The sequence below is a fragment of the Alligator mississippiensis genome, chromosome 4 (assembly GCF_030867095.1).
Source record: "Alligator mississippiensis isolate rAllMis1 chromosome 4, rAllMis1, whole genome shotgun sequence".
NCBI classification, from domain to species: domain Eukaryota; kingdom Metazoa; phylum Chordata; order Crocodylia; family Alligatoridae; genus Alligator; species Alligator mississippiensis.
The window spans coordinates 157209512-157231092 of NC_081827.1; the positions used below are offsets into that span (position 1 = coordinate 157209512).

A 21581-nucleotide genomic window follows, 5' to 3' on the forward strand; every position below is an offset into this window, starting at 1 on the left:
GTAGAATCTCCATCCTTGGAGGTTTTAAGACCTGGCCAGACAAAGCTTTGGTGGGGATGGTCTAGTTGGGGATGGTCCTGTTTTGAGCAGGGGGTTGGATTAGATGACCACCTGAGGTCCCTTCCAACTCTAACTTTCTATGATTCTATGATAAGGGATAAAGACAGGGGGTGCTGCTGAGGCAGCTGGAGCATTGGAAGGGCGGGCGCTGGTGCTAGTGCTGCGGGGTCTCCTCGGCTACCTGGCATGGGTAGCATTTGGGTCCCACTGGTAGTGTGGGTTCCCCTCAGTCTGCACAGCAGCCGGTCAGCTCAGCACCAGGAGCAGCAACCAGGAGTTGAGATGGGTGCTGGAATCAGAAACAGGTGTGCAGACAGGTAGACCCCTCCCCAAGCAGGGGTGAAGGGAACAGCAGCAGTAGAGGCAGTCCAGGGGCCAACTCAGATAGAGCAGGCAGGGGGCTGACCCCATGGGCAGCCACTGCAGGAGCCCTCTCCAGGGGAGCAAGGCAGAGCAGCAGACTCCACAGGGGAGAGAGGATCAGTGCAGCTCCTGCCCAGCAGAAGTGGCCAGGGGAAGTGCTGGCACCCCCATGTGGCCATAGAAGACTGGGCAAGAGGGACCTATGGTTTGACCCAGTAAATGGCAGCTTTTAAGTACTGAAGCTATCTGTCCCTGATGGCTCTATCCTGTGTTCAACTGGTTTTTTGTAAGCCTTACTCCCAAGGAATAGGAGAAGGGAGGGGAAGGGAAAAGGCAAAAATGGAAGGGAAGGAGAGGGGAAGGGGAGGCACATGGGAGGGTGAAAGATTAAAGAAGAAAGAGAAATGGAAAAGGGAATCAGAAGCTACAGCTCTCTCCTTGAAACACTGTGTTTAGCTATTGACTCCTCAATCTACATTTTCACTGACTACCTGTCTTGTATGCATACCTGCCTAGCCACTGGCTTCTTTACTTTTCATTCCATCCAGGAAGAGCACACACCAACTGCTGAAGCTTCCTTAGCCTGACGAAGGGTTTTTGAACCCGAAAGCTTGCTTAATAACTATTCTCCAGCCATTTGGGTTGGTCTAATAAAAGTTATAAGATTCACCCAAGGAACCTTGTCTGCCTGTGTTTACCTAGGCATTTTCAATGACCCAATATTCTAAGAATTATGATACCCACAGAGTGAGAGTATTTTCCCTATGGATACAAGTCATTCTACTAAATTTATTCTCCAGGGGGGACCAGTTTATTTTTTTTTGTACCTGTGTAAATCTAAAATAACTCCACCGAAGTTGCTATGAATTTACACCAGTGCTAAAGCTTTTATTATAAAATATTTTTCAGTTCTCTGCATTTTTGGCTCTTATCCTGACAACACTGGAACCTTGGTGTACATAGGAAACTCGGAATTTTCTGTTTTTCAGCCACATCCTACAAAGCATGTAAGTATATGCTTAATGTAAGAATAGTGAGTAATACTAGTAGGTCAGGTGCTTTGCTGGATTAGGATTTTCATGATAAATTATTCAAAACAAAGGTGTTGTCACAAGTGTTGCACACTCTTACAGTTTTACCATGAGTTTTGTGGGATTTGGCATTCAACCTAAAACACTAGCGCCTGCAGCTTTCCTTTTTAAAAAAAAAGTATATTTCTAGTCTTCACAAAATATTGAATATGTGACCCAAGGGCATCCTAAAGGCTCTGAAACCAAAAGTTAAATGTAAAAACCCTCCAGTTGATTATTAGATTTTAAATCTCATTATTTTTTAAGCCAGTATCAGGATATTTAGGTCCTAACTAATGATTTTTGAATGCCTCGGGTTGGCAATACCGGGTGTGAACATATTTCTATTCATGGGAGGGAAATGATATAGAAGGCTTGCAGCTGCCTGGGGACATAAATAGCTACAGTCACATTATATTTGTCCATTTATTCATAATATTCCCTGCATGTTTCAAGCCTGAATATTCCTAATGCAGACTTTGAAGTCAATGAAAAAAAACTTACAAGTATGGACTACTAGAATTACCGTAATAAGGGTTTCTGTTGTGCCAATCTCACTCCTCTTTTCATATCTGGAATGCTCTACTGAAATAATTTAAAATCACCTCTGGAATGCAACACTGGAGCAAAAAGGGCTAATCGAGGGATGTCTGATGAGGGGACTATTAAGCAAAAGTAGGGAAATTATCTTGTCTCTGTGCACAGCATTGGTAATACGATGCCCAGTTCTGATGTCCACACTTCCAAGGATGTGGAAATACTAGAGAGAGTTCAAAGGAAGGCCACAAAAGTGATCCAAGCACTGGAAAACAAGCTTTATGATATGATGCTTAGGAAGCTTAACTTACCCCGTTTTTTGAAGAGAGGGTTTGAGAGGATACTTGATCACTTTCAGGTACTTTCACTTGGAAATCATACCTAGCAAGGAAGGGCATTTCACCATTGTTGACAAAAGCACAGCAAAGCAGTCTCTGCAATTTGATGTTAGACAAATTTAGCCTTGAAATCTGACACAATTGCCTCGCCCCACGATGTACAGGAAGACCAGACTAGAGGAACTTATGGTTCTTTGGCTATTAAACTCCTTGAAAATGAAACACAGTGAAAGCTATCCAAATTATAGACCTGTCCTAAGGCCAAGCCCCTTGCAAAAGGCCCTCCATATTAACAGCACCGTGTTATGCAGCCCCCACCAGACAGCCAGAAAGAAAGATGGCAGTCCCTTGGGAAGAGCAGAAACAGGCTTCGCTGTGACACCGCTGAGATGACAGGGCTCGTGAGAAAGCCCTGGGTGCTACGCTGGGCACGTAACCACGGCCAGGGCAGGGGAACTGTGGGAGGGGGCAGGGGGACTGAACATCCCCCCCCCCCCGCCTGCAGCCAGGAAAGGTTACACACACGAGCGGGAAAGATCATGGCTAGTCTTTTTTTCTTAAGACATTTTTCCTGTTTCAAGCCAAATCAAGTCCAAATCTGTGAGTCAGCCCAGAACCATACGTGGCCCTACAACCGGCAAACGTCCTCCAGCCCCACCAGGGGCTTCAGATATTTCCTAAGTCTTTTGGCAAGCATCCTATGTGCAGGCTTGGGGTTCAGATGCCCCCAAGTTTCCCCTGCCCTCAGCCATATGGCTGCAGGAGCAAGCTAGGGAGGAGCCTCCCATTTCCATAAAACGGGCATTAAGCCCCAACCCCTCGGCGGGTGCTGAACCACACCGAAAGATCAGCTATCCCCGGGAACGAGTAAGGAGAGCTGCGGTCATGGACCCAGATACACGGTGTTTCCCCTGCCAGGTAAGATGCTGGCTAGTCTGTCAAGTCTGGCCCCGGCCCCTTCCCGTGTGGGGCCGGTAGGAGCCGGGCAGGCACGGGGAAAGCAGCAGTGACACGATGAAGCCCGTTGGCAGCCGTCCCTGGGGCCCCCGGGCGTCTTTCTCCCCTGCAGCGGGTTTTGGGTCGGGGGGAGCCTGCGGCAGCCCCGGGGCGTTGCCTCCCCCGGCAGCACCCGCGCGCTGGGCCCGCGGCCACCAGGGCGGCTCCTCCCCGGCGGCGGGGCCGCCAGCGCCGCTCACCTCCGCCCGCCCGGCGTCCGCCTGTTGCCAGGGCAACCGGCAGCCAGCGCCCGCCAATCAGCTCAGCCGCCAGGGCGGGGCGGAGCGGGGCCAGCGCCCCCGCCCCTCCGCCGGGCGCCGCCCGCCCGTCACTAGGCCCCGCCCCCGCCGGGCGCCGCCGCCCGCCAGCCAGCCCGCCACTACGCCTCGGCACCGCCCGCGCCGCGGGGAAGCGACAGGAGATGTGGGCGGGGGCTCCCTCCCGAGGCGGCGTGGGGGAGGGACCGCGGTGCGTCCCGAGCAGCCCGGCCTCGCCCCTCCCACACGCGCACCCACGGGCTAAAATGCCGCGGCTGACCAGCAGCTTGTGGCCGTGTGAGGGCCGGCCTGGCCCAGCCCCAAGCCGGTCACACGCACCCAGCACCAGGCCCGCACCTTGCCCTGCCTGGGGTCAGAGCAGCCCCGTCCAGTTGCAAGTGGAGAAAACTCGACTGGAAGATGTCGAGAAGCAGGGCATGCTGAGAGCCACCTGTCTGTTGTCACCAGCAGTGGCTGGGGACCTGTTTCATTGTCAGGCACAGCATTACCCTGTTGAGACACCAGGTTATGTATGGTTGCAGACACGGGGGGGGGGGGGGGGATCTAGGATTTTGAAAAGAGGGGTGAGGGTGGTGAAGTGCTTCATCAAGTACAACAACACACATTTTTCCTCCCCTTTAAAAAGAAACTAGAAGGGTTTACTAATGTGGCAGGGGCCTAGGGCGGGGTTATTTGGTTTAAGATTGAATGAAAAGGAAATATAACTTCATTGGAATGAGTTGAAAACAATCTGCAGGGCTGTGAGGTTGGAGCTTCGTTACCAGGAGCAGCTAACGGGACAGCAGAGCTGCAGAGTTAGAGGAACATCATTACCATTAAAATGGAGAGAGGGTCATGAACACCTGTGAGATGAGTTTGGAAGGGATCAGGTAGATTATAATGAGCCATAAGGGCCACTGACTCCCTCAGCACTGCCTGACTAGAAATGTTGCTGCCACTGCCAGGCAGTTGGTTTTAAACTTTGGTTAGAGCAGGATTCAAAGCTGGATGCAAGCATACCAGTGCACTCCCCTGGATCTGCCCCAAGAATTGACTGGGTGGCAAATATCAGCCAGGGCAAGTCACTGATACGCGGCAAACGAGTACGCGGAGGTCATTCAGAATGCCATGTGTTCTTATACAGGCCAAAACAATGTCTTTGAAACCATTAGTGCTGAGCTTAGTGGCCCCTTCAGGCTGTTAGATCTCATAATGGTAATGAGTTATTAGAATACAAGCCATGGATCTATTGGTTTCTGTTTCCAGTTCTGTTATTAGTTTGTTGTGGGACTTGGGTCAGATCATTTTACATTTCTGTCTCGGGTTCCCCATGTCCCTTCACTATCTGAAAACAATGATATAAAACTTAGGGGTTGATCTAGTAAACCAACCTCCTGTTCTTTCAGATCTGTTCAGAAAGCATTGTACATAGTCGGGTCCTCAAGGTATTGCATTCCAAACCCTGAACATAGGTGTTAAATAAATTCCAACAAATTCAAATCTTCTCCCTGCTGCTTCTCACATGTATGTTACAAGTTGGTATGGGGCTACTCATAAAGTTAAAGCATGTTTAATTGTTTTGATTAGCGCTTTGCTTGATCAAGTGAAGCATTTTGAGAAGTTTACTTAATAGAAATATTAACGTGTTCATACCTAGTTAGTAACAAGAAGACCTTTACAATCTAACCATTGCTGTAGTAGTTCACTAGGGTATGTGTGTGAAACATCATTCTACACTGCAACTGAACATATGGGAAATATACTAAAATCCTAGTTAGGATATTTTAGTAAACAGAAGGAGTGAAAGAGTAAAACTGACAGAAGCAAAAGAAATTCAGAGTTGAGTTTCCCACTCTGCCATTAACTCACTCCTACTGTGTTTTAGAATTGCAAGTTTTCCAGAACTCAGTGGTCTCTCTAATTTGGAATTTCCTTGTTTGTTGAAGTCGGTCCATGGGCCTTATTTGAATACATTTTATTGTTCATCCAAACTCCTTTTTACTGAAGACAGGAAAAAGAGTTAAAAATGATGAAAAATGTTAATTGGCAGAATGCCACAGTGCTGGCAGACAAACATTGAGTATCAGAACAGCTCATCTTGGTGCCCCCATTCTTATTTCTTCCTTAGAGGTGGTAGAGGGCAGGAACCAGAACCCAACATTTAATAGGGTGGTAGTTCTGACTGCTTAATGGGAAGTGGGCAGTGTGGTTATGAGTACTCTCAGGGGGAAGAGGGCCTGGAACCCTAATCTCCTACATTTTGGGCAAGTGCTGAAACCAGTAGCTTCCAAACAAGACATAGTCAGTTCATCAACACCACTGGTGCTTCCAAGTGACTGTAACTGGAGTTTGTGCTTGTTACTAGACTCAATGTTATCAGTATCAATCAGGCTTTAGGTATGCTCTGCAGCTGTCTACTCAATTAGTGACTTAGCTAAACTTGAGGGCCCCAAACCAACTCACTTTTAGGCAGATAAATAGCACTCATACATGAATGGTGTTTTGGGCTACTTAAGCAGGTTTCAGATCTCAACCCTCTCCAACTCAGCTCAACTTGCCTTTTTGAGCACACTTAGAACTAGGGTGAACATAAGAAAATTTGGGACATCTGGGACACTTCCACCTCCCCCCACAGGTCAGTGGCACTGCTGTGGGCAGTGGCACAGGCTGGTGGGCAGGGGTGTAGGCACAGTCTGGCACACCATGCTGGACTGCACCCCGTCCTCTGCGAGTCCAGGACTCCTGTTTTAATTTTTACCAACCAGCTGGGACTGGCCTTTGAAATCCAGGACTGTTGCGGGCAAACCAGGTCATATTGTCAACCTACTTAGAAGGAATCTGCTCCACCTACTTATTCTCTGCTTCAATCCTGTTCCGTCTACTCTGTGTAGATCCTCAAGGCATCAGCTGGAGAAAAACCATGACTAGTGTAGGGAGGAGGGTTCTATTATCTTTTAGGCTAATGGTCTAATGATTCTCCCATCTGCCTGGAGAACAGAACCTGTGTTCTAGGCCTCTTTTAGCTGGAAGGACTTTGAACCTGTATATCTCCAAGCTTTCATCAAATGCTCTGACCACCAGGCTATTGGCTATATAGGATGAAAAAAAACACTTTTCATGCCCCCTGTTGAAGCTAGCCCCCTGGGCAGCCAAGAAGGGAAGATAGGGGGAGGGTCAGAAGAGCAAGCCAGAGAGAGGCTTTCTCTGTGGCCCAGTGAACTGGACCCTGTCCTGGAAAGGAAGTTGCTGAGTGCCCAGTATTCTCATGAGTGCCCAGTATTCTCATGCTGAGTGCCAATTCTCATGATTTTTGCAATTTTTATTAAAGTCTACGCTTCAGGAATGTGAAAAACATAGCTCTTTCTTTTATATATATACTAGCCAATTGCCCGTCATGAATGATGGATTTCAAAGGAGCGTTTACATCGTGAGCCCTGAAGGGTGGCCCTTCCCCTGCCCATTCTGTTGCCCCCACACTCCTAAGCCACAGCCCCCACAGCCCTGCTGCTGCCCCTCACTCCCAACCAATTGCCCTAGTCTTGCCAGTGCCCCTCAGTCACCTAACTGCAGTACCCTGCCCCCGGGCCCTGATAGTGCCCTGCACTCCCACCGCACAGTTCCCCACCCCCAACTCCAGTGCTCCACACTGCCAAACCACAGCCCCTTGCCTCCCTTCCCCACCCCCGCAAGCCCTATCAGAGGGCCTCAGCTGTGCCCATCCTGCCTGGGCTGGAGCATGGTGGCCCTGATTCATGCAGGTGTGGTCAGATCATGTCCTGTCCCAGTGCGGTCTGGAGGGAAGAGGAAGGGATGTTTGTGGCTCTCTTGCCCTGGGATAAGGCTTCAGTGCCCTGCAGGCATCCTGGCCAGAGCCCCCCTCTCCCTCTCCGTCCTTCCCTCCCCTCCCCAGGCAGCAGGTCCTGGCTGCTCAGCCCCTCCAAGCACAGGCATTGGGTCCTGTGCTGCTGGCCTGGCCACAGAGTTCCCCACTGCCCTCAAAGCCCCTCCGCCCCTTTCCCTGCTGGAGAACAGGCTTCCCTCCCCTACCCTTTGCCCAGTCACAGCTACAGCCCCTGGTCCCCCTGCCCTGCCCAAACATCTGGGATTTTGCTGTGCTCTGGGGGTGGGAGCAGGTGGAGGTGATCAGAGCCAGCAAGAAGCACTGCATGGATCTGCTCCTCTGCAGCTGCAGGCAGGTCTGTGTGTGTTCCCTGCTGCCTCCCATCACCCTTCCGCTGCTCCCACCCCTGGAGCAAAGCGAAATCCTGGACATTTGGGCAGGGCAGGGGGAACGGGGGCTTCAGCTGCGACAGGGCAGGGGGGCAAGAGAGGGTTGCCTGCTCCTCCAATGGGGAAAGGGGTGGGCGGGGCAGCGGGGAACTCTGTGGTTGAGCCTGCAGTACAGGTGCTGGGGAGCAGCAGGGAGCACCACATGGGTCTGCATGCATCTCCACAGCTGCAGGCATGTCCACTAATGGAGCACAGGAAAATCCCGGACATTTGGGCAGGCTTAAAAACCACCCAGATGGCGAAAAGAGGGCTCAAAAAAAGGACACGTCCCTGGAAACCCAGACATATGGTAGCCCTGTCTTGGCAGCATATGCACACTTGAACAAAAGCATTACAGACAGACAGACTAAGCCTTTATTATATTAGAATACATAAATATATATAAAAGAAGGCTACGTTTTTCACATTCCTGAAGTGGAATTCCTTATCCATGTGGGCACCAATGACACAGCTCGGAGCGCTCCCAGCTGGGTCATGAAGCGCTACAGGGATTTGGGAACGGGGCTTAAGGGTCTGGGGTGTAGGTGGTGTTTTCTTTGATCCTCCCAGTCTTGGGTTACGGGCTGAGGAGGGAGAGGAGGATCCAGGTAGTGAACCAAAGACTGTGGCGCTGGTGTCATCAGGAAGGCTTTGGCTTCCATGACCACAGTATGCTCTTTGGTGAGAGAGGCAGTGAGCTGTTGGGAAGGGATGGTCTCCACCTCTCTTCGCTGGGGAGGAGGCTCTTCTCAGCAGACTGGCTGACCTGTTCCACTGGGCATTAAACTAAGCCGACCAGGGGATGGGGGGACTACTGCCACTGCTGACCCACTGAGCAACCCCTGCAAAGCCAGCAGGCCAAAGCACTTAAGGGAGCCCACCCCTGCCCCAGCTCTGGAACAATCTGTAGGCAAGGCAAGGGCCCCCAAGGGGACACTTGCCTGCCTGTACACGAATGCCAGGAGCTTGGGGAACAAACAGGAGGGACTTGTCCTTCTGCTTAACACAAATAATTACGATGTCATAGGGACTCCACCCATGACTGGACCATGGGTATAGATGGCTATACCCTGTACAGGAGAGATTGAGTAGACAAAAGGGGCTGGGGTGTAGCTCTTTATGTTAAGGAGAGCTACATGTCCCTGCAAGCCGATATTGGCAACCAGTGTGGATGACTGGAGACCCTCTGGGTTAAAATCCGTGGGGAACACGGCACAGGGGACACAATGGTAGGAGTCTACTACAGACCTCCCACCCAAAGTCAAAAGCTTGACCAAGAGTTCGCTAGGGAATTGGCTGAGGCTGCATGCTCCCGGTCCATGGTTGTCATGGGAGACTTCAACTACCCAGACATCTCGTGGGAAGAGTGCTCGGCCAAATCTAAGTGGTCACAAAGCTTCCTCTTGTGCGTGGATGACCTCTACCTGATACAAGAAGTCTACGGGCCAACAAGAGGTAAATCGCTGCTCGACCTGGTACTGGCAACCGGGGACAACCTAATCAGCGACTTAATGATTGAAGGGAAGCTGGGTGACAGTGACCATGAGCTGATCACCTTCACCATTCGCCGTAAAGCTGGCAAGTCAGTCAGCAATACAGAAGTCCTCGACTTTAGGAAAGCTGACTTTGATAAGCTCAGGATGCTTGTTGGTGAGGCCCTAAGGGATCATGACCCCAAGGGGAAGGGAGTTCAAGAAGAGTGGTTGCTCCTCAAGGGAGCGATCCTAGATGCACAAGCTGAAGCTATTCTGTCTCGGAGGAAAGGCAGCAAAAGGGCACAGCAGCCCCCTTGGCTCAGCAAGGAACTAGCGGACCTCATGCGTCTAAAAAGAAAGACCTACAAAGATGGAGGATGGAATCCACCTCCAAGGAGGAATATTCCGCACTGGTCTGAACTTGCAGGGAGTGAACCAGAAAAGCCAAGGCTGCAACAGAACTCCAACTAGCTACTAGGATCAAAGATAATAAGTCCTTTTTTAGATATGTGGGGAGCCTGAGGAAAAGCAAGGGCAACATTGGACCCCTGCTAAACCAGATGGGACAACTGATGACCAATGCCCAGGAAAAAGCCAACCTACTAAATGGGTACTTTGAATTGGTTTTTCAGCAGTCCCATGGGATGCCTCTGCCCATTATGGGACAGGGAGGCCCGAGTGAGGGAGATTCCTTGCCCTCCATCAGTGCTGACCTCATGAAGGAACACCTTGAGAGTCTGGACACCTTCAAGTCTGCCGGTCCTGACAGTCTGCACCCCAGGGTACTCAAGAGCTGGCTGGCATCATAGCTCAGCCCCTGGCATGGATCTTTGAGAACTCCTGGCGCTCTGGTGAAGTGCCTGAAGACTGGAAGAAGGCCAATGTGGTGCCTATCTTCAAGAAAGGGAGGAAAGTGGATCTGGCAAACTATAGGTCCATCAGCCTGACCTCTATCCCGGGGAAGGTCTTAGAAAAGATTATCAAAGAGGCCATCCTTAATGGACTGGCTGACGGCTACATCCTGAGGGATAGCTAGCATGGGTTTGTTGTGGGTCGATCTTGCTTGACCAATCTTATTTCCTTTTATGACCAGGTGACCTATCACCTGGACAAGGGAGAGGAGACTGATGTCGTATATCTTGACTTTAAAAAGCCTTCGATCTGCTATCCCATGATCACCTCTTGGCAAAACTGGCCAACTGCGACCTTGGGTCCACCATGATCCACTGGCTGAGGAATTGGCTCTGTGGTCGGACCCAGAGGGTGGTGGTTGATGTAAGTCAATCGTCATGGTGCCCTGTGACCAGTGGGGTCCCTCAAGGCTCTGTCCTTAGACCTGTATTGTTCAACATCTTCATTAATGATGTGGACATTGGAGTTAGAAGCAGACCGGCCAAGTTTGCCGATGACACCAAACTTTGGGGTAAAGCATCAACACCTAAGGACAGGAGGGCGATCCAGGCTGACCTTGACAGGCTCAGGAAATGGGCAGATGAGACCCTGATGGTGTTTAACACCGAAAAATGCAAGATTCTCCACCTTGGGAGGAAAAACCTGCAGCATCCTTATAGGCTCGGCAATGTTACACTGGTTAGCACTATGGATGAAAGGGACTTGGGGATCATGATTGTCCACAAGATGAATACAAGCCTTCAATGTGATGCTGCGGCTAGTAAAGTGAGCAAAACACTGGCCTGCATCCATAGATGCTTCTCAAGTAGATCCCAGGATGTCATTCTCCTGTTGTACTCTGCCTTGGTGAGGCCGCAGCTGGAGTACTGCGTCCAGTTTTGGGCCCCACAATTCAAAAACTATGTGGAGAAGCTTGAGAGAGTCCAGAGAAGAGCCACACGTATGATCAGAGGTCAGGAAAACAGACCTTACGACAACAGGCTGAGAGCTATGGGACTCTTCAGCCTGGAAAAGCTCAGGCTCAGGGGCGATCTGATGGCCACCTATAAGTTTATAAGGGGTGTCCACCAGGATCTGGGGGAATGTTTGTTCACCAGAGTGCCCCAAGGGACAACAAGGTCAAACGGTTATAAACTCCTGCAAGACCATTTCAGGCTGGACATAAGGAAGAATTTCTTTACTGTCCGAGCCCCCAAGGTCTGGAATAGCCTGCCATCGAAAGTGGTTCAAGCACCTACTTTGAACACCTTCAAGAGGAATTTGGATGTTTATCTTGCTGGGATCCTATGACCCCAGCTGACTTCCTGCCCGTGGGGCAGGGGGCTGGGCTCAATTATCTTCCGAGGTCCCTTCCAGCCCTAATGTCTATGAAATCTATGAAGTGTACACTTTAAGAACAATGCCAAAAATCATGAGAGTTAGCAATACTGAGTGCCCGAACTGCTAGGTTATTGGGCCAAAAGTATGGAAGGGTCCTCCTCCTCCACTGGCGAGTGAATGCTAGTCATGTTTTGTAGGGCTTTCATACCTTCCATGTGAGAAGTAAGATCTAAAATCCACCAGACTTGCTCCAAATACCAGTTCTACAACTATATTGAACTGTGTAAATGCCACTTCCCTGTCTCAAGGTAGAGTTGGATTTGGGCCTAGCAGCTCGTAGCTCTGACTTGGGGAACAGTGGATTTTACATGAGAGTTAGCAACTAGGGTGCTTGATTTGTTGTACGTACTAGGTGTGCAGTACGTTGAAAAGCAAGTGGAATCTTTATCAGGACAAGGCAATACACCATATTTATTGTAAGTACAAATAAATTAAAACATCACATTCACACACACACACACACCCACACACAGTTCTGCTAATGCTAAGATGTTACCAATCTTTTAGTTGCTCGAGTCAGCTTAGCAGCCAGCTAAGCTGAACACGAGAAGGGAGCCGGGCCTCTGTCAGACGCGTACCAATGCTTCATCGTTGTTGTATACAAGTACCCAAAGCTTCTTTATTCTTGCCTATCTTTCATAGTAGCTATGGACCTTGCTGTGTCATGGTGTTTGCATGCCAGCTGCACACCTTCGGTTCCTGAGCTTGAATCATGTATGGTTTGTTCAGACGCATTGTTCCTGTTTTGATCAGGCTTGTTGTTTCTATTTTGGGTGGATTCTTCCTTGTTTTGGGTTTATCTGCAAATTTCAGCCATTAGAACACGAGGTTATTGCAACCTTTGACCTTTGAAACAGAAGGTCATCTCTTACTTCCTTTCACATGCATACCATAGATTCATAGGTATTAGGGTCGGAAGGGACCTCAGCAGATCATTGAGCGCAACCCACTACCCCAGCAGGAAAGAGCACTGGGGTCAGATGATCCCAGCCTGGTGCTTGTCCAGTTTCCTCTTAAAGACCCTCAAGGGAGGGGAGAGCACCACCTCCCTTGGAAGCCCATTCCAGATTCTAGAAAACCTTACCGTAAAGAAGTTCTACCATATTTCATTTCACATGCATATTATATTTAAACAAACAAACAAAAAAACCCACAACAAAATGGCGTTACACTTAGGCCCAAGCAATATAAAAAATAAGATGGATTCTAGCTTAGGCTAAGTCATACAAAAGCTAAGCTAATAGTACAACAATAAAATGGATATAATTAAAGGAAAATGGCTTTAAGTTAGTTTAAAAGAAAATCAGTCCACATCTAACACTGTCCCCTTTTTGACCCTTCAAACCTATGGTGCTGAATAGGTCACATTTAGAATTTCCTTAACATAATATATTGAGAAGCAATCTGAGCATGTGGTTTTAGTTTAAGGTACATTTTTTTAATTCAAGAGCACATACAACACATTGCAATAAACCTTGTTCCAAGTAAAACAAAGAGAATAATTTTAGGATGTAACATAATGTTTAAAACTGCTGTCCATGAAGGGGCCCATCCTGTAAAATTATCATACCAATAATGCATTACTATTTGATTTGCTTGTTCTGATACCTTTAAAATTTCTGGCACTTGATGTAAAATAGCCACACTACACATTTGTTCCTGTTTTCGTGTAATGGCAGTCAGGTGACTAATCTGTTTATTCTCTTGCAGTAGGTTGTACAAGGTTGTCCAATCAACTCCTAAAGAAAAACTAAAATCTAAGGCATTACTTGCATCTTATAGGAATAACTCCCTTTTCCTCATGAATTGGAAAGTAATATGTTACGGTTGGGGTTTGGATCATGGTTATGTTACACATACAATGTTGTACAGGAGGTTTTGAGATAATTCTCCCTTGTCAGATAATTTCTTCAAGTCCAATTACACAAACACAATTTTTATCTTAATTGCAGTACATGACCTGATTGCCAGTTTCCCATAAAGATGGGTTACCAATCTTTTCCTTTTGCATTTGTTGGATGGCCTTTTCCATTCGTGCCTAAAGGGTTGCCTTCTCCTCTTTTAATTGTGCTAAACATTTATACACTTCATAGTCAATGATATCTTCCACCTCATTAAACTGATTCACATCCATCATTAATTCATAGATTCATAAATTCACTAAGCAGGAAAGATAACTCAGGGTCAGGTGACCCCAGCAAGGTGACTGTCTAGTCTTCTCTTGAAGACTTCCAGGGTAGGTAATTGCACCACCTCTGGATGGAGCTTATTCCACAGTCTGGGCACCCTGACTATGAAGAAGATTTCCTAATGTTGAGCCTGAATCGATCTTCCAGGAGTTTGTGGCCATTACCTCTGGTTTTCCCCTCAGGTGCCCTGGTGAACAGTTGCTCACCGAGCCTTTGATGTACTCCCCTAGTGTAGCAGTAAGCTGCTACCAGGTCCCCTCTCAGCCTTCTTTTCCTCAGGCTGAAGAGTCCCAGATCCCTCAGCCTTTCTTCATATGGCTTGTCTTTTAAGACTCTGATCATACAGGTGGCTCTTCTTTGGACTCTCTCAAGGTTGTCCACATCCTTGTTAAAGTGTGGTGCCCAGAACTGGATGCAGTACTCCAGCTGCAGTCACACCAGTGCTGAGTAGAGCAGAAGAATAATCTCCTTGGTTTTGCTGGAGATGCATAGATTGATGCATGCCAGAGTATTATTTGCCCTACTGGCTACAGCATTGCACTGCTACCTCATATTCATACTGTGGTCTATTATTACCCCCATTAAAGCTCCATTTCATTCATGGTGCTAGTCAGTTTGGTGCTGCCAAGCCTGTAGGTGTGCTGGGGGTTGCTTATCCCAAGATGGAGCACTTTATATTTCTCAATGTTGAACTTCATCAGGTTCTGATCCACCCAACTTGCTAGCCTGTCTAGGTCCGCCTGTATCTGTAGCCTATCTTCAAGCATTACCGCACTCCCCCATAACGTGATGTTGTCCACAAACTTGCCCAATGATCTCTTCACATCCAAATCACTGATAAAGATATTGAAAAGTACTGGATCAAGCACTGACTCCTGCAGGACACCACTGCCCACTTCTCACCTGGATGACACAGATCCGTTCACTAGGACTCCCTGGGTTCTATCCTGCGGCCAGTTTCTCACCCACCTGGCTGTTTCGGAGTTAAGCCCACAATCCTCCAATTTTCTTGCAAGGACATTGTGGGATACTAGATCAAAGGTCTTTTGGAAGTCAAGGTATACAATGTCAACCTGCTATCTTATGTCCAGGTGACATGTTACCAACCTCATCTCCTTCTATGACCAGGTAAGGCAAGACCTGCCCCCAAAGAAGCCATGATGGCTGTCATTCGGAATCTTACTTTCTGCAGGCTTATCACAGATAAGACTCCTTGATGAACTTTTCTAGGATATTCACTAGGATAGAAGTTATGCTGATTGCCCTATAGTTACCTGGGTCCTCCCTCCTGCCCTTTTTGTGAATGGATACAACATTGGCCCTCTTCCAGTCCTCAGGCACTTCTCCAGAGTGCCACGAGTTCTGGAAAAGTTAGGGGTTCCACAATGACTTCGGCCAGCTCCTTCAGCACTTTCGGATGAAGATCATCCGGTCTCGCTGACTTGTATACGTCTAATTTTTCTAATTGGTCATACACCAATTCTACGGCAGTAGTAGGAAGGCGATTATTCCTACCATGCTCATCCGCTACTCTACCTGGCATGATTTTCCCCTTGGTCCAGTGAAAGACCAAGGCAAAGTAGTCATTCAGGAGTTCAATTTTCTCCTGGGTACTGGTAACTAGCTCTCCTGAGTTGCTGAGCAATGGCCCCACACTCCCATTTGTTTTCCTCCTGTTCCCTATGTACCTAAAAAATGACTTATTGTCCTTGATTCCTGTTGCTAATCTAAGTTTGGTCGCTGCTTTAGCCTGTTTTATTTGTTCCCTGCAAATGTGGGCCATCATGGAAGTCCTTCTTGGGACCCGCCCCAAGCTTCCATTGTTTATAGGCCTCTTTCTTCTTTCTTAAGAGGACCGTGATTTCTCTGTTTAGCCAAGAGGGCTTCCTGGCCCTTCTGTTACCTTTTCTCCGCATGGGAATGGATTTCCTTTGTGCTTCAAGGATTGTGTCCTTAGTGAACAACTACTGTTGGTGCACACCTTTCACCTTTGATCCCTGGTGCCACAGCACTTGCCCTACTAGTGACCTGAGCTTGTTGAAATTTGCATTTTTGAAGTCCAAGACTTCAATCCTGCTATCCGATTTGTCTACCTTACGTCAGACAGTGCACATGATGGTTTCATGGTCACTGTTGCCCAGGCTTCCCGCTATATTTAAGTTGGTCACCAGGTTGTCTGCTTTGGCCAGGACCAAGTCTAGCAGAGCATCACCTCTGGTTGGCCCATGCACCTCCTGAGTCCTGGAAGAGCTCCTTGACAAAGGTCAGGAAGGATCGTGACCAATCCAACTTGGCTGAGTGTTCCTCCCAGGAGATGTCTGGATAATTAAAATCATCCATGATGACTATGACGTGCACATACAGCCTCAGTCAGTTTTCAGGTGAACTCTAGATCGAGTTCCTCCCTCTGGTTTGGTGGTCTGTTGTATATACCTACAGTTGGATTTTTCCCGCTGTGCCCCTCCCACAACTTGACCCAGAGGTCTCATAGGATGTCCAAATAAAATATGATAAGGTTGTATATTTGTTTGTAAATGGTTAATACTTCTAAAAGCAGCTAGAATTAAAGGCAATTTCTTGATGAAATTCATTTGTAACTTACTGCATGGGTCTTCCCCCTTTTGATGAAATAGTGGTTGAGACTCAGGAGGTTAGGCCTCTTCTTTTGAACATTTGACATAATTAACTATCCAGGTTTTCACATCATCTTGTGTATCCAGCCATTCTGTAATTTGTTTTAATTGATAAAGAGACTCCTTTACTCCTTCATGAAAATATTTATGTGCTATGTTTATTAACTCTTGCTTTTCCTGTAAAACAGTGGGTTCATGCAGGTTTTCTATATGCATCCTGCTATGTTAGTGTTGTAAATAGCATTTAAATATAAACGAGATTTCCTTTATAGCCTTGAAAACATTTCATCGGGTTGTTTGCTAAACACACACACACATTACCTTTTAATAAATACCATTTTGATAAACAAGTCAAATTTACAACTTGAAATGTTCATATGGATGGTTGTCCTTTTCTTTCCAATATTACAACAACTTTCCAGTTCAAACTGGATGGAAGTGTCCTGGTCTGGGATCCACAGACAAATTCAGTTTTTAGAGGAGATGTTACCAATGATTTTTATCACATCTTTATGAAAGTTATATACATTTAAACTTTTGACAACTTTAAAGAAACTAAACAAGCAAACAAACAACCACCCAACAACACAACACAAAACAAACAAGACAAGTGTTGTAGTTGTAAGGCCATGGGTTAAGTGAGGAAGATGCTGTTGAGGCCTCGTAGTCTAGTAGTCCTTTGCTTCTGGATTGTATTTTATGCTATAGCTTCTGCAAAAGAAAAAACAAACACGCACAAACCTGCCACGGAAGCTTCTCAAGGGTAAAAACATATTTACAATACTAACATGTGCAGTGGCAACATACACATTTTGGGATCTTATTTTATACATATATACATATTAAACAACAAGAACTATCTATATTTATTCTATTATTTTCAATGGCCCATTGCACCATTTTGGCAATTAAAATTGGAACCCTTACAAATCTTTTTTTTCTATAAGATTATGGGATGCCGACACCCTCATCACAATTTTAACCACGTTGCTATTTTAAAGATGTATTTTTCCTTTAGAAGAACAATTTCTCCCTCAGAATTTTCACTTAAACTTTTTCCCTATTTTATTGCTGGTGCATCGTACGTTCTTTAAAATATTTGGATGAAACAATACTGTTGAGTCCCTGAATATAAATTTCAAATTATACCAGCACTTTTGTGCCCAGAAAATTAACCCCCCCCCACATTATCCAAATTTAATACTAAAAAAAAAAAATCTCTTTACCCTTCCTGCTATAGGTGCTGGAATTTCAGGGTATTTTACTATACCAGGAGCTACAACAGATGTTACTGCATTCAAAGCTCTGAAGTTTGTCAGTTTTCAGGTATTCTTGTTTCCCTTAAAACAGACCAAAATTGGGGAGTTACATACACTAACCATCTATATTATCACTCCCTAACTTAAACTGTCTACTATAAGTTATAATTCTATTTCAGCCTCTAGTGAATATCTACACTGCCTTAGTGGGAGAAAGTTTGATTCCTCATTCAAGATATATGCCTGTATCTTGACATATTTAACTCTTTTTGCCTGTGTCTTAAGTAATGCCTTTATTTACTTGTCTTGATTAACCCTATCAGTTACAGAAAGAGCCTTAATAGCTGTTACTGAGGTTTTTATAAACACATTCTTTTTTGCCGTAACAAGCTGTTAACACTTTCCTTTCTAGGATCTCCACACTATTCCTGGAGAGCAAGGGGTTATAGCAAAGACATTTTTCACCCTCTGTTACCAATGAGAGTGCGCACACTTACACTTCCAAGAGTTTCTCTACCTTGCGCCACGCTCATGCTAGCACAATTTCTGCAAAGCCACAAAAAGAATATGCAGGTGTCCAGTAACATTGCTTATCTCACCTGTGTCTCCTATCTCGCTAGGCACAGGGGTGCATAGTATCACAAGGTACGTTTCATATGCAATGTCCCTGACCTCAGAGCAGAGCTGAACGCTTTCTGCTTTTTCCTTTAACTCTCTGAACTCCCTGAAGCTGTGTTGCCTGTGTAACATGTTGGCTTGCCATATCTTGTATCTGTAACTTCCAATGTACAATTTTCAGAGCAGACATACAACACTGCTTACACACTTCATTGCACAAACACCTTAATCTTTGTAAAGCCGCTCACTCATAAGGTTCCTTAGGCTCTACTTCTATTACAAACATTCACACAGTTTCTAGCACAGAGGTTAATTTTCTTTGCTACTGACTTCTTATCAGACCAGCAATAGAAGTTATTTTACTTAACCACCTTAGACACTCTCTGAGATCAAGTTACAACTCTCTCAAGGTTACTATGTTTCTCCCTGCTATAAAGCAATCATTCTTAAAATTCCATTCTCACTCTCTTGTCTGCTTATCTTTCTGCACTGCATGTTTCTCTAGCCACTTTTACTTCTTATTAACAAGTGAGTTTTGTTGTTTTTTTTTTTGACTCTCCAGTATAAGATTGGCATTATAAATGATTTAAGGTCCATCATAACCCTGTCTGGAACCCATCGCTATTATAAAAAATGCTGATTAAAGCTCCAATATTAATCATCTTTAGGGGGTTTTCATATTTCCCTTATTTCCCACTAACGCTTGAATGGTTGGGCACCCCTAATAGTCAAAAACAAACTCGTCCTACTAGCCCTTAGGGTGTTTGCGGAGTAGGGCATTTTCTCCCTATGGTGGGAGGTAGTGAAGGCTGAACCAACCAACTGGGTCTGGCTCTGCCCCTCTTGCCAGCCTTTGCATTCAAATGAGCTCTATCAATCTCTGCACTGCTTTGCTTTTTAACTTCTCACATTTGTAAACTCATTCCTCTCCTCTGCTGTTCTCTTTTGTATAACAGCCATCTGCAAAGCTTCAATAGACATCTGACAGTGAGGATTTTTCAGCTGATTAACCTGTTTCTCTGTATCAAGTTTCAGCTCCTCCACAGACTGTTGCAGTGTTTCATCAGTGCTGTGGGACAGCAAAATCACGCTTAATTCTTACATCTTGCCAGAAATAATCTGATCAAGAATTAGGTTTCCCTAGCATCCCTAGTGCAGTTTGCCAAGGGGGAAGTCAGGGCATATTGGAGAGCTACTCCAACTTCCCAACTCCTAGAAATTACCATTGCCCATTGACTGTAGTTTCCAACGTGATACCATCAATCGGTCTCTGGCTCCTGCTAGTGTTTGCAAACTCTAAGGTAATCCCTTCCACTTATCCCTGTCCTCCTGCACATTACTTAACTGTTTTTGAACCTGGTCACATTTCAAAGCCTTCTCCACTTTTTACACTAATGGCTTGAAGTCCATGGATTGCGACCACGTTCATGTAAAAGTTTCTTCAACATGGAGGGGTCATCCACGTCTTACCCAATTTGCCCCTGGTTCTTTCTTTATGGAAGCGGAAGGTTTATACAAGAGTAAAGATTGCTCAGTCTTATTTTCTAGATCTGAAATGGTATAGACAATACATCTGCTACTGCCTGTTCAGTCAATGAGCTATGCCTGAACCTCTGTAAGACCTGTCTGAAAGGTGTAACCTATTGAGCAAAAGGTAATGTTTCCTGAATTTCTTTGGGGCATCTTGGGACTGTTTCTTTCTAAACATGTTTTTCCCAAAGGTTATTGTTTTTACTTATAAAATTAACAATGGGTAGGGCCTTTAAATAGACTGCATAAACTCTTTAATAATAGCCTTTAAATAGACTGCATAGGCCCTTTAGAATTTATCAGTAAGTATGGAAAAAACCTAAATCTTCTCTTTTAACACTTGGCTATGGCTTCATCCAAGGGTTAGACTTTTATCTCATAGATTCTTATATCCTTCAGAATCTATCAGTTAATGGAGAAAAATTTAAATTCTACCACATAAACTTCTATCTCCTTCAGCATCTACCAGTAAATGGACATCCACAAAACTGCATAAATTCCTTGAGTTTACCAGCAATCTAAACAAACCACATAAGCTCCTATATCCTTCAGAGTCTACCGGTCAATAGGAGTGTGGTGGGTGTGGGAACTCCCCAGCTAGCCACAGTGCTGGTCTCCTACTGCCTCTATGCATGCCACCTTCCTGCCATGCCTTTCTGTTAAAATAATTATGATTTTATTAGGCGGGAGGCTGCCCATTCTGAGCCCTGATGGCTAGGGAGTTTAGTGCATGCTGCTACCTCACCTTACATGTTCCATACCTCAGAGATGTTTCTAACAACTGCTGGGCTGGGCTCAGTTCATTACAGTATTAGGCCTCTCACAACCTGCCCTGTTATGGGCCACACTCATACTGCCTCCCTCTCACTGAGGTGCCTCACACTCCACCATCTCTCACACCATCTCTCTCTCATACTGCTCTTGCCAGACCTCACTTGTACCGCCCCTCCTTTTCCCCAGGGCCACACTCACCCTGCCTTCACCCGGAGGGTCCTTGGGCTTGATTCCCTTCACTCCCTGGCCAGCAAGCACGCGGCATTTTAGGTATCTCCCACTACGCTCATCTGAGCAAGTGCTGGGCATTTTGCAAAATACTGCACAGACTCTGCCCCTGTCTCATAGCCAGGTAACTCCCCTCAGCTGCTCTCTATTCAGGGCTGCTGACTCACCCCCTTATTTCTCCGCAGCTTCTCCTGTGCCGCCCTCCAATTGGCCTCAGGCCCACCTGAGGCCTCAGGTCCCTGAAGGCTTACCTGGACCAAATTCGGTCCCCCAAGTTAACAGGACCTCAACTCACGCCCCCTGCTCGCAGGGCCTCCACTCCATACTCCACCCCCTTCTCTGGGGCCTGGGGCTGAATGCTCCCACAGGCTCAGGTGCCCCTCATCAGTGTGCTTGGCCTGCCCCTCTCCTTCTCTTTCCAGGGTCTTACACACACAAGTGTTCAGGTGCAACCATGGGCATGCCTAGCCCCCATCACCCTCTTACCGGAATCTTACACCTCCAAATGGGCTCAGGTGCCCCACATGGGCATGCCTGGCCCCACTGCCCACTTTGGGCCTTGCGCCCCATTGGGTTCAGCTGTCCCACCTAGACATACCTGGCCCTAACCCCCTTTGATGTTAGTAGCAACCCACCAAATGGTGGGGGCAAGGGTTATTAAGGTGCCCCAACTCACTTTTCACCAGGATGGTC

The 21581-nt window shown here is 46.8% G+C and overlaps 1 protein-coding gene across 1 annotated transcript in view; it reads right to left on the reverse strand.

Annotated features, from left to right (window-relative positions):
- The window catches only part of MARCHF10 (membrane associated ring-CH-type finger 10), a 116172-nt gene extending 112685 nt beyond the window's left edge, over positions 1 to 3487 (reverse strand). The window contains exon 1 of the mRNA XM_059726839.1: positions 2342 to 3487. The gene's annotated coding sequence lies outside the window, so the exon portion shown is untranslated. The remainder of the gene's footprint in view (positions 1 to 2341) is intronic.
- Between the last annotated feature and the right edge of the window lie 18094 nt (positions 3488 to 21581).